Below are 12,852 nucleotides of genomic sequence, written 5' to 3'. Positions count from 1 at the left end.
AAAATAGGATCATGACCCATCCTTACAAGGGGTTCATCCCCACAGGAAGGGATTAGATTTAAGAACATATTTTTCTGGGATCCATACAGTTTCAAACCAACACACAGTCTTTATGAAATTGTGCAAATGTTGACATCATGGAATCATATGCCATTTACTGTTCTGGTGCCAAAGTCCAGCACAGTGGTCTGTGAATTCTCTGGTCAACACACTTCATTTCCAGTCCTCAGTTCTTCACCTCTTAACACGTTAACATCAGTGTTCACCATGAGGAGTCTCTTGATAGTGTGGCACATGGGAGGGACTACAACATTTGGAATATAACCTGGCACAGAGTGCATATTAGGAAGAGTTATAATATGTGTTCTTCAGGTTTTGCAATAAAGGTTTGAGTGTATCAGTCAGATTCTGTCAAGAAAGCAGAAACATTTTTATTGTTCATAGAATGACTACTAGCTTTTTGCCATTAATTTTCATTTAATTCAACTATGCTCCAACAACAGAATCATAAAGATTTTAAAACACTGGAATATTTTGAGTTTTAGTCCAGTATGTGGTATATTTTGACACATGCTCAAAATGCGTTTGAAAAGAATGTGTATTCTGTATGCTGGGAGCATTAATCCATTTATCTATTGGGGCATTTTTGGTGCTTGGAATTGTCCTTTATGATACTGCAGAGACAGATGCAGGACATTACATATCCTGCCATAATCCACTGAATGGACTGAGAGTGTAAAATACAACATAAACTATAATCCATGCTGTGTAGCAATGCTTCAAAATACACTTATGAAATGTAGTGAATGTACCACACTAATGAAAGAATTTGTTGATGTGAGAGGAGTGGGTGTTGTGGGAGTAGGGTATATGGGAACCTCATATTTTTTATTATAATATTTTGTGTGATTTATGTATCCTCAAAAAAAGATAATAAAAAATTCACAGGAAAAGTTTAAAAAAGAAAATAAGGATCACTTTCAATGAATACAAATTGCATTATTGTCACTTAACATTTTATAGTCCTTGTTTGGAAACTAGCCCCATCCCCTTTAAAGATAACAGCATATCCTGCCATTGAAAATGTAATAGATCTCCCTATTTCACTTAGCTGCTTTTTTTATTGCAAATTATTCAAAATTAATGATTGTTTTTGGGCTTGAGCTTTTGTTTATACACTTCTTTCCTCACACATTCATTTCAACTCTATTAGTAATTATTTTATTAAGTTATAATTTTTAAATAAAGTAAGTACTATGACTACTGTGTTCAAAATAGATGTGTGATAATCAAAAGATGTAAAATACATTTGTTTGTTTAAAAAATCCATATATCTGCTATTTAGAAAAAAAATTCATGTTATTCTCTTCAGTTCTTTAGACCTTTACTCGTTTGTCTCATGTTTTATAAACTGACTAAATTATATTTTCATATCCAGTTATGATTTTGAATGGTTTAAAACTGCTTTGTGCTGTATCATTTTGAAGTAAGTTTAGATGCTCTGATAGTAGATCTATAAATGTTTGGGATATTTATCACCTCAGTAATCATCATTCCTTTAATTGCCAGAAATAACCTCTTCAATTGAAGGGCTTTGAAGTGAGAAAGGACCATGCTAGAAGAATAATTGTGAGACAAAGTATAAGACTGAGCACATGTAGCAATTCCAAAACATATGCACATTTTATTTACATAAGACTACGTGTCTAGAGAGATAGACTGAGAGAAATTTCTAGGGCATATATCTGAGAAAGAAGGTATGGATAAGAGTTTGAGAATGTGTATAAGAAAATGTAGATGATATATGAATGTGTCCTGTAACGAGATTTAAGGCTGAAAAATTGTTTTTGGTTCATGTTTGAATTCCCAAGCTATAGCTTGTGCATCACCCAGAAGATGGACACAAATCCAGGACCAAGGGCCCTCAATCTCTGGCATCCTCCACTGATTGATAGATCCACAAGCTTGAGAAAGTTCCCCTCTTCTTCCCTCTTTACCCACTTCCCTACACTAGAATCTGAAAAAAAGGATTTCTCTCCAGCCAACTACAGTGGGAAATATTTTTCAGTTCACTACAGCTGCTTTGGACAAAGCCATCTAGGTGATTCTAACCTAGGTGCACCCTAAACAATGCATCCAGACAACCCCCAAGCTTACTATTCATGGGCCCCAGAGCATGTTTAATACTGACTCTGTAAAAGATAAAAAATTAAGTATTTTGAGCAAAAATAAATAAATGAGTCTTACTGAGTGATTCCATTCATTTAATACTGAGTCATATATGGGCCATGAAAAATCAGGCACTGATTTAAGGGCTATGATCCAGGGAATGATCTCAAATGTCAGCTCTTATGAGCGTAATAGCAGCTGCATGCTGTATAAAGGGATACAAGGAGCAGACACAAGGTCCCTGGCACTACTGTGCATTTCCTTGATAACATAAGGAAAGAAATAAAGATGCAGAATAAATGAACAAGAATCTTAGCATCACCTTTTATGGCAGAATATAAAAGCTATTATCATATTTATATGGACTCACAAGGGAAAACAAATAGAATCACTATGAAAAAGAACAAAGTTGAAGGACTCAATATTCTTTTTTTGTCTTTATTTATTTTTTTAATGTTACATTAAAAAAATATGAGGTCCCCATATACCCCCACCCCTCTCACCCCACTCCTTCCATAACAACCTCCTCCATCATCATGGGACATTCATTGTACTTGGTGAATACATCTCTGAGCACTGCTGCACTACATGGTTAATGGTCCACGTTATAGTTTACGCTCTCCCCCAGTCCACCCAGTGGGCCCTGGGAGGACATACGATGTCCAGTAACTGTCCCTGCAGTACCACCAAGGGCAACTCCAAGCCCTGAAAATGCCCCACATCACATCTCTTCTTCCTACTCCCTACCCTCAGCAGCTACCACGGCCACTTTCTCCACATCAATGCTACATTTTCTTCCATTATTAATCACAATAGTTCCAGATAACTTGTTTATGATCAACTATTGAAGGGTCCCTTCAGGCCTCTATACTTCTCCATAGTATGTCCTCCACTATTAAACATATCATTGATATTGTTGTACTGTATAGATTTAGCCCTTATTTGTTTCCTGCTTTCCTCCAACCACTGTGAAATGACTTCATTTAGGGCAAATTTAATAGGAAATATAAATGACTATTAATCTACCAAGCTGTGTTTTCACTGCCTCACGATCTGTGTCTTTACTTGGTCATTTTTCAGGACAACTGACAGCCTCTAACTAACATATAACGAAAAACTCATTTGTGGGTATGTGATATATAGATGCAGAAACGTTCTGTTCCTAATAAGCTTTTTGTTACCCATGTGGATGCTCACTGTAAAGACTCCTATTCTGACAAGGGGCAGCATAATCTACAACAGATCATGTGTCTCTGCTGAATGGGGAGAGAAAACTGTCCTCTGCCCCAGTTCAAAGAACTATATGATCTATTGTCATCTGGTACTGCAAAGGTCCATTGGATTCAGACACCATCCTGACCTGGCCTAACATGCAAGGAATGCCACTTTCATCAGAAGATGCAAACACATCATAAAGAATTTGTATAGCCTGTTAGAACCCACCTAACGCCTAAAATTCCAAGCCATCAGGCTAGAACCTTCTTAGCAGTACATCATATTGGTCCTCTTATTATATATAGCATGTAATTCTGTATCTCCACTACAGATGACACTTTCTCCAGTTTTGGTCTAGCTATTCCAGTGAGTTCCAAAGACTCAGGCCAAAGTATCTAGGTTCTACAAGATCACATTTGTTACCTCTTTGGTTTTTCTGAAAACATTGTGTTTGATAATGTCCCTAAATTTGTGACCCAGGCTATATATTAGTGATCCAATAATGGGACATCCAATGAACTCTCCACACTCCATGTCACCCTCAAGCCATAGGGATGATGAGCATTTAACAGAGAATTCAAGATCAAGTTTAAGTGATTAATATAAAGGAGGAAATAACCCCAGTCTTGATTATACATCTCAGGTGTTCAATCTTGAGATCTAAAGGCAAAAATTCCCTGAAAGGTACTTCCTATCTGTTCCATATATTTGATCAGTCTCTTTGTTCCCTTCCTTCAATTGTTCACCCTTTGTTAGAGATATTGACACATTGGTCTCCCTGGGGGTCTCTGCAAGTGTGTTTCATCCCCTTCAGTCCCATACCAAAGACTCCAGTTATTAGGAGATTAAGATAAAATTTAAACTGCATGGGATGGGAAGTTAAAAATCCTATTTTGAAACATCTTCTAAAATTCAGGATTTTATGGTGAACTATTCTTAAACATGATTGATGTTCTGTTTAAGTTATATAAATGCTTACATGTTATATTTTTTGTTCCTTTTGTGTCCAAATCTACTGGACAAAAGATTTGGAAAAGAGTAGGGAGGGATTTATACATACGTAAAATTTATATATAAATTTATTATACATATAATTTTGATTACTAAAGGGAGGCATTAGAAAGAGCAACAGCAAAAGTATACCTAGGGGATTCCATAGGAGTGGGTGTAGCAGTTTAATATGATTATGAATTTCAAAAATAGGTATTGGATTATGTTGTAATCTGGTCTGCACCTGGGCATGATTGAGTTATGATTAGGGCTTTGATTGGGCCATGTCATTAGGGCATTGTGTCCCTGCCCCTTGGTGGGTGGGGACTCACAGATAAAAGTCATGGCAAAGGACAGAGTTGAGGGTTTTTGATGTTGGAGTTTTAATGTTGGAGTTTGATGCTGATGGCTTAAGCTGGAGCCCTGAGAAGTAAGTTCACAGAAGAAAGAGAAACTAGCCCCAGGAAGAAAGGAACCTTGAAATCAGAAAGACCCTGGAAGGAGGAATCCAGGAAGTCTGAGTCCTCACAGTTGTCAGCAGTCATCTTTCTCCAAAATGTAAAAATAGACTTGGGTGAGGGAAGTAATTTATGCTTTCTGGCCTAAGTATCTGTAGCTCCTACCCCAAATAAAAACCCTTTATAAAACCAACCAATTTCTGGTATTTTACATCAGTACCCCTTTGGCTGACTAATAGAGTGGTTATATTAATGACTTTTTTCGGAACTGCTGCAGAGAACTTTCCCTCCTCCTGAAGAAATACTCATGGACTTCCTTTCCAAGATGCTGTGCTATGCAGGTCAGTAATCCACTGCAATTAGCAGCTGACCTACAATCACAGCTAGTAGTACAGACTATGAGACAACAGATATGGCCTCAGCTCCTGCAGATGCCAAGAACACACATAGATGTCCACACTCAGAACACAAGTGTACTGGCACCATTGGGAAAACAAAATTATTTGAAATTGAATGTTTTTGGCAGTCGCTCTAAACCAAGGTCTAAACTAAATTTTTACAACTAGACTGGAACCCTAGTCCAGAAGGGCCCTTTATGGAAGGTCATATTAGGGACCTTGTTATGTAAATATTTAATGATTTTATGTATTGATTGAGGTGCCCTAATATCTAATATAGGAAACTTTTGGTGTACAGGGAAACAAAAACCACAATTAAAATAATGATATTTTTTTTTTATTTTAGAGCTGAATATTTCTCTTCTTCAAAGGATATAGATGAATGCAAATTTTGAAAATATGCTGAAAATATGGAGAAAATAGTCATACAATTACTGAGCTAAAAGTGAAATTGGTTATTTAATGATATAAAAATAAAATCCGCAGAAAAATTTTTCATGAATAGAAAACTTAAGTTTTCTTATTAAAATAGCTTACTCCGTTAGGGACTGTGATAGTGCTCCCCTGGCTAAAAGGGGGAAATGGAAAGGACAACTGAGTTTATATGGCTATGAGTCTCCAAAAAGAGTCGGGAGGTTATCAGAGGGGTTGCCCTTATGCACTCCTCAGCAGAGTCCCTGAGACAGACAAAGTAGATACAACCCCTGGTATTGGTTCTTCTGAGGGCTACAGAAACCCACAAGTTCTATGGTCATGGCAGATGGAGTTCAGTGCCATGTCAGTTGGCCCTTCTTTGTTTTCCTGTGTGATGGAGCAGGACTCAGATGTGATCTTTGTTCACAAGCCTCTCCTGTTACTTCTACCGGAACTATAGTTGGTGCTGGGGTTTAATGTATACCCAGGGGACCTGAATCTCTGGCCTGACCATGTGATAGCCAGGCCCTGCTCCTCAACAGACTTGCAACTCCTACACTCTGGTTGTTGAACTTACCCCACTCAGCTACCATGGAGGTAGAGAAGGTCAACCACCACACCAGGAAGCCAAGAGTGCCTACAACTGAAAGGAGAATTGCATCCAGCATCCATGTGGAATCTAAGCCCCCTCTTGATGTAGACATGGAATGAGCACAACCATTCCAAGGTCCACAGGATGGAGGAAGAGAGTATGGAATAGAATGGACTTACTGATATTCTATTCATGAACTATTGTGATTAGTAATAGAAGAAAATGTGGCATTTGTGGCAAATGGTGGCTGCTGGCGGTAGGGAGTGGGAGGAAGAGATGAGATGTGGGGGCATTTTTGGGACTTGGAGTTGTCCTGGATGGTGCTGCAGGGACAGTTATCAGACATTGTATGTCCTCCCATGGCCCACTGGGTGGACTGTGGGAGGGTGTGGGCTATGAGGTGGACCCTTGACCATGAGGTGCAGCGGTGCTCAGAGATGTATTCACCAAATGCAATGAATGTCGCATGATGATGGAGGAGATTGTTGTTATGGGGGGAGGAGTGGAATGAGAGGGGTAGGGGTATATGGGGACCTCATATTTTTCTAATGTAATATTAAAAAATAAATAAAGACAAAAAATGTAAAAAAAAGGAAAAAATAGCTTGCTAATTAAAACATGCATTTAGAAATATCAACCATCAAGGAATGCATCAAACAAAATAACAAAATATCAAGAAATGAAAGAAGTAGAATCTGAAAACAATGGATTTTTAACAAAAGCCACTTAGAAATAGAATTCAGTGGATCCAAATAGTCAAAAATATGGAGGGAATTAACTTGACAGAAATTGTGCATATGAATATAAGCATAAATAAAAATAAGATGTGATGAAATATAAAGACATTCACATAGGTAACAATTCAGCAATGGTATAGCTAATCTTTGTAAGGATGTTACTTGAATATAAAATGGGTCAGTGATGCACTTACCCATGAAACACCTAGGAAGAAAACTCAGGTAGGAACAATTAAATTTTATAAAGAAATGTAATGGCTCACTCAATTGCCAAAACATTGAAAATATAAATATACATTTCAGATTCTGGAGGAATATGAGCAAAGTTTAGATTTTTCCTAAAATTATTAGTTTGGAAGAAAAGATGGGGGTGTCCATCGTTAACATCTTGCTTTTATATTGAATAATCCAAACAGAACTATTATGAGACTGTAAATAGTACAATTTACAGCTGAATATAAATGAGTTTGTTTCTACAAAGTAAACATTTTCTATATAAGATCGTGGAATTAAAAAGAAGCCATCAAATAATTAAGTTCTTGGATATAAGGGACTAATTAATGTATTCTTATTTTATCAGAATTCTAAGCCTTTAGGAACCAGAAAAATAAATCTGTTTCAATCTTGAGAGTATTAACTTTTGTATCTTACTTATAGGAAATATAATATAATATTATATTTATATTATTATTATATTTATTTACTTATAGGAAATATAATATTTCCTATAAGTAATATTGATGGTCTGCAGGCAAATCCAATAACGTTTACTGCTATATCAACTCCATTTTATTACTAATGAACTCTATTTTTCTCCATGCAGAAACTTGAATAAAATAGGTGCAGCATTCAAGTTTTACACGGAGATAAAGAAAAATCTGCAACACGCAAATTATATTGTGTAAAAGAACAGGGCTTTTATATGCTATCCTTTGAATGAGACAAACATTTCTCAAATGTTCTAACATTAGTACAGTCCTTTAGTAGTATATCCAAGTCGAGTTCTCTTTTCCATAGTTCTATCTTAATTCTAATTACTTTATTACTTTGAGCAGACACATTCATATGAGTGAATGTAAGAAAGCAATTACAAAGAATGCTTATTTAATACAAAACACAATATTTTGTTAAAAGGTAATAGTATCCAGTACCATGAAATTGTATAAAAATCATAGGTACATTCTTAGGTACTGATAAAAATGGTATGGTCTTTTTATGATTTTATACATTGTTTTTTGCTCTAAAGCCTCATAATTTTACAAAACATCTCTATAATTTAGATATCCTGATCAATAAGAATATGTGGATTACACAAATAGAGAATTGAAACTGAAATATGACAGAGATTTCTGGCTTACTGTCACATGTTAAGAAGAGTATATGGGGAAGCAGACTTGGCCCAGTGGATAGGGCATCCATCTACCACATGGGAGTTTCGTGATCCAAACCCTGGGCCTCCTTGAACCTTGTGGAGCTGGCCCATGTGCAGTGCTGATACATGCAAGGAGTGCCGTGCCACTCAGGTGTGCCCCTCACATAGGCGAGCACCATGTGCAAGGAGTGCACCCTGTAAAGAGAGCCGCCCAGCATGAAAGAAAGTTCAGCCTGCCCAGGAATGCTGCGGCTCACATGGAGAGTTGATGCAGCAAGATAATGCAACAAAAAGAAACACAGATTCCTGTGCTGCTGACAACAGAAGTGGACAAAAATGAAGAACATGCAGCAAATGAACACAGAGAACAGATAATTAGGGTGTGGGGGGGAGGGGGGTGAAATAAATAAAAACAAAAGTATATGTACATATAGGAAAACTTTAGATATGTTATAGGGAAAGATTCAAATTTAAAAACATAGATCAAATATAAATTAAACATCTTTCAAATTGTATTTTGAGTATTTTTAACCAAAGAAACCCTGCTTTGAAATTCAGAGTATCTGTGGAACTTTCTAGCTAAAGTTGTGTTATTCTCTCTGTCCTAGAGACTATAGATGAGGAGACACCATGGTGTACAATCTGTGAGCAGATTCTTAAGAGATGCTTTATTTGCAGCAGGACCTAAGACAGCAATAAATCTAGAAATTGGAAATGTAAGTAGAATTGCCAACAGTAGTTTGCAGGTGGATAAGGATTTATTATTGACTTCCACAGATTGCATGTTAAGAACCATTGAAAATATACTATATACATAAACAATAAGGCAGAATATAATAAACCCAGGCCTACACTTATAGCTAGGATAACAAACGCAGAAAACTGAACATATGAAAATTTGATCCTTAAAATTGGAGGAATGTCACAGAAATATTGATGGATCACACATGAACCCCTTTTGAAGGGAAGTCTGAATATGGTGTTTGTGTGGATAGAAGAATAGAGCAACCCACCTGTCCATAAGCTACCAGGTGCCTGTGTACACAGATGCAGGGAGATGGTGAGCCCATAGTGCAGAGGTTGGCAAATGACAACATAATGATATAGGACATCACCACAAGGAAGGTCAACTCTGTGGACCCAAAGAAAATAAACAGCCAATTCTGAGTAGCACATTCTGGGAGGGATATCAATTTACTGCTTGTCAGAGAATTCATAATGAATTTGAGAACAGTAACTGAAATGCAGACAAGATCTATTAGGGATATATTTCATATAAAGAAATACATTGTCAAGTGTAGATATGGGTCATTCAGAATAACAGTAATAGAAGATTCACAGTCACGGCTCCCAGATAAATCACTAAGAATAGCAAACCTTGCACAATTTGTACCTTTCTCGAGCTTGAGATATCCATGAGGATGAATACTGTGAAGATGGCGAGATAGCTCATGTGTACTTATGTGATGCAGTCTCCTGGGGAGTCAAAGTATAAAATCATAAGTTAATGCTAAAAGCAAAATGAACAAATCCACACTATCAGCAAATAAAAAACAAACCCTGGAATCAAGGTAAGTGTTCTAAGCTGGAAATCAGGATACAGAAAATCAAATCAAGGCAGTTTTCAAAAACCAATAAACGTACAATCTTTTTTTCATTTTATATCCCATCTCTGCTGATATAACATTCACCATATCATAGAATCAAAGTAAATATAAATACTGCCTATGAGATTTATGGTTGAACAACCTTTCAATCATTTAATCATATTTAAAGTATTATTTAAAATATAGGTTACAACTAAGCCAGAACACATTCAACGATTATTTTCTTACTTTAATCAGTATCAAAAATTAAAGCAGACATGCCCTGTGGGAGTTTCTATATACACCAGAGATTTTAAACACTCCACGACTATAACTAAATCTCTTCATATACCAGGAAACTAGGATGGCTTCTGATATCTCCCCATCTATAACAAAATGATGGAGAAAATGTTTCTGTAACAAAGTTAATGAATAGTTCTAAAGATCTTATGATTTCTTTCTAAATCAGACAAATGATTATTCTTCATCTTTTTTAAATTTTAGTTGATTTATAAGAAGTGTAGATGATTTCTTCCATTCCTTCTTTGTTAACATCACCCATTAAATTTTATGTGATTCAAATGGGAGTGTGTATCTAGAGTTCACCTGTTTTCAATCTCATTAACTTTCTCACCTATATATAGAATCTAAGAAAAGTATTTCACCTGATTATACTCCTACACAAACCATCCTTCACCACCTGCCATGAATTCCAATATACAGTGAAAGACTTGTATTCTGCTGAAGTCTCTCCCCTATATAATTGACAAATTTGTAGAAATTTCTTCAATCATGAATATAAGTATAATATATGTAATTGTGCTTTTCTTGAAGCATTTCAGAACACAAAGAAATATTATTTCATTATTACGTTTTTAATATTTTTAGTTTTGAAGAAGCTTTAGATTACATATATTTTACATTAAAAATATAGATTATTGCCATATACCCCATCACTAACCTCCCCCACATTTCCCCATATTAGCACCTTTCATTAGTGTGGTACATTTATAACAATTGATGTACATATATTGAAGATTGCTGCTAACCATGGACTATAGTTTACATTATAATTTATACTTTTCACAGCATAATTTTTTAGTTTTTCACCAAATGTATAATGGACTGTATCTATCATTGCAATGTCACATAGGGCATCAATAATGTATTTTAACATGAAAATAGTTATATTGAAGTGGAATTTTTGTTGTATTTTATTTGCATCTGTGGTAAACTTAGAATTAAGAAATTATAATTATCCATGTTTAGAATTTGTATTCTATTAATATTTTATTTGTATAAAATTTCTTTTTCTTTACAATACATTGTACAATTTTTGTGCACATTTTAATATATAGTAATAGTGGTGACTTGCTTATATTCCTTTTTCCAGATAAATTTCTAGTGAATTGTGGGGGTAGCTAGAGGTCAATAGTTAAATGTTCTAAGCATCCTGGATACTTCTTTGCTGTATCCAAGACCCAGTGACACAGCCTAACTGCACTCAGCTTCTGGGAGATAAACTTGAAACTCTACTGACACATGCATCAACTAATCAATATCTACAACATGATAGATATACCACTGTAAAAGCCATTCATATATTCTGATACTAGTAACATAAAAGCAACTCCCATGTAAAAAGAGGAGCAGAGAGAAAAAAGGAAGCTTAAAGGAACAGGAGGAGAGAGAGAGCAGAGAAATGTGGAAAAGAGCATGGAATAAACTCAATATGCATAATCTTCCCATGGCTCCATGGGCCTTTTTCTTAGCTAAGGGCTCTGACTCCCCCACTCTGACTAAGGGGCCCAGCTCGGACCTGATATGCATTGAAAAATATTTTGTTCAAATTGTTTTCTATAATATCCTTTCTATTCTATGTTTCTTATAATAGTGTCAATTTCAAAATGACAAAAGTTGCATTAAGCAGATAATTTATTAAGTACCAAAACATTACCTGGTGGTTCACCTGGTAAAGTTTACCTATGTTGCATGTTTCTGAATTAACTCAGACTTACAGCTGTTGTTTTTTTAAATTTTGTTTTCCATTTGCTTTATCAGAATCATGCTTTAGCACTTGTTCAATAATATTTCATTATTACCTTTAATCTCGTTATATTGCATGCTATTTTCTCAACCTATAGCAATTCTCAAGTTTCATTACGCTAGATTTTCCACATGTCTTCTTCAAAATGCACCATAATTGTAAAATGAATATCTATGGTCACAGAGAAAGTTCACGGTTTTTCACCTATTCCATACTACCTCAGAGATCTTTAGAAAGCATTTATATCACAATTTAAAAACATATAGTGTGGGATTGCTAATCTTTGTAAAATTTTTAAAAAGATGATATACAGTAATGTATTCAAATTATCAGCATAGAACAGGGCTAATTAATAATATCCAGCAAATAAATAACAGAAATTGCTACTTTAAAAACTACACTTGAAATGCTGGCATTTAAACTGTGTTTTTCTATTTTAACATTGTTAAATTTCCCCTGAAATTCCATCTTAGCTCTCTATTTATTACACATAAATTCTTAACTCTCCTTTTGTCTCTAGATCAAGACATATTTCATTCTTGTTGCTTCCATTACTTAAATTTTAAGGGAATTTTGGTATCAATATATTTCAGGTCTTTGAGTCAAGCTGTATATTCTCGGACAGATCTTCAGGTACAATATTTTAAAATAGCACAAAGTAAATAATTGAATCAGAAAAATCCAAACAAACTTATGAGTGAAAATTTGCCATATGGGGAAGAAACAATTAAGAATGCAATGTTGTGAGGCATAACAGTGCTATTTCAGAGAACTATACATTAGTAATATGAAAAGATTATTAAATAAAACATAAAAATATACCTGAAAACTGGAAAAGATTTTCCCTAACATGAATATATCTTTGACTATTTAA

The sequence above is a fragment of the Dasypus novemcinctus genome, chromosome 16 (assembly GCF_030445035.2).
Source record: "Dasypus novemcinctus isolate mDasNov1 chromosome 16, mDasNov1.1.hap2, whole genome shotgun sequence".
In the NCBI taxonomy this organism is placed as follows: Eukaryota; Metazoa; Chordata; class Mammalia; order Cingulata; family Dasypodidae; genus Dasypus; species Dasypus novemcinctus.
Note: the sequence above shows the minus strand (reverse complement) of the source record.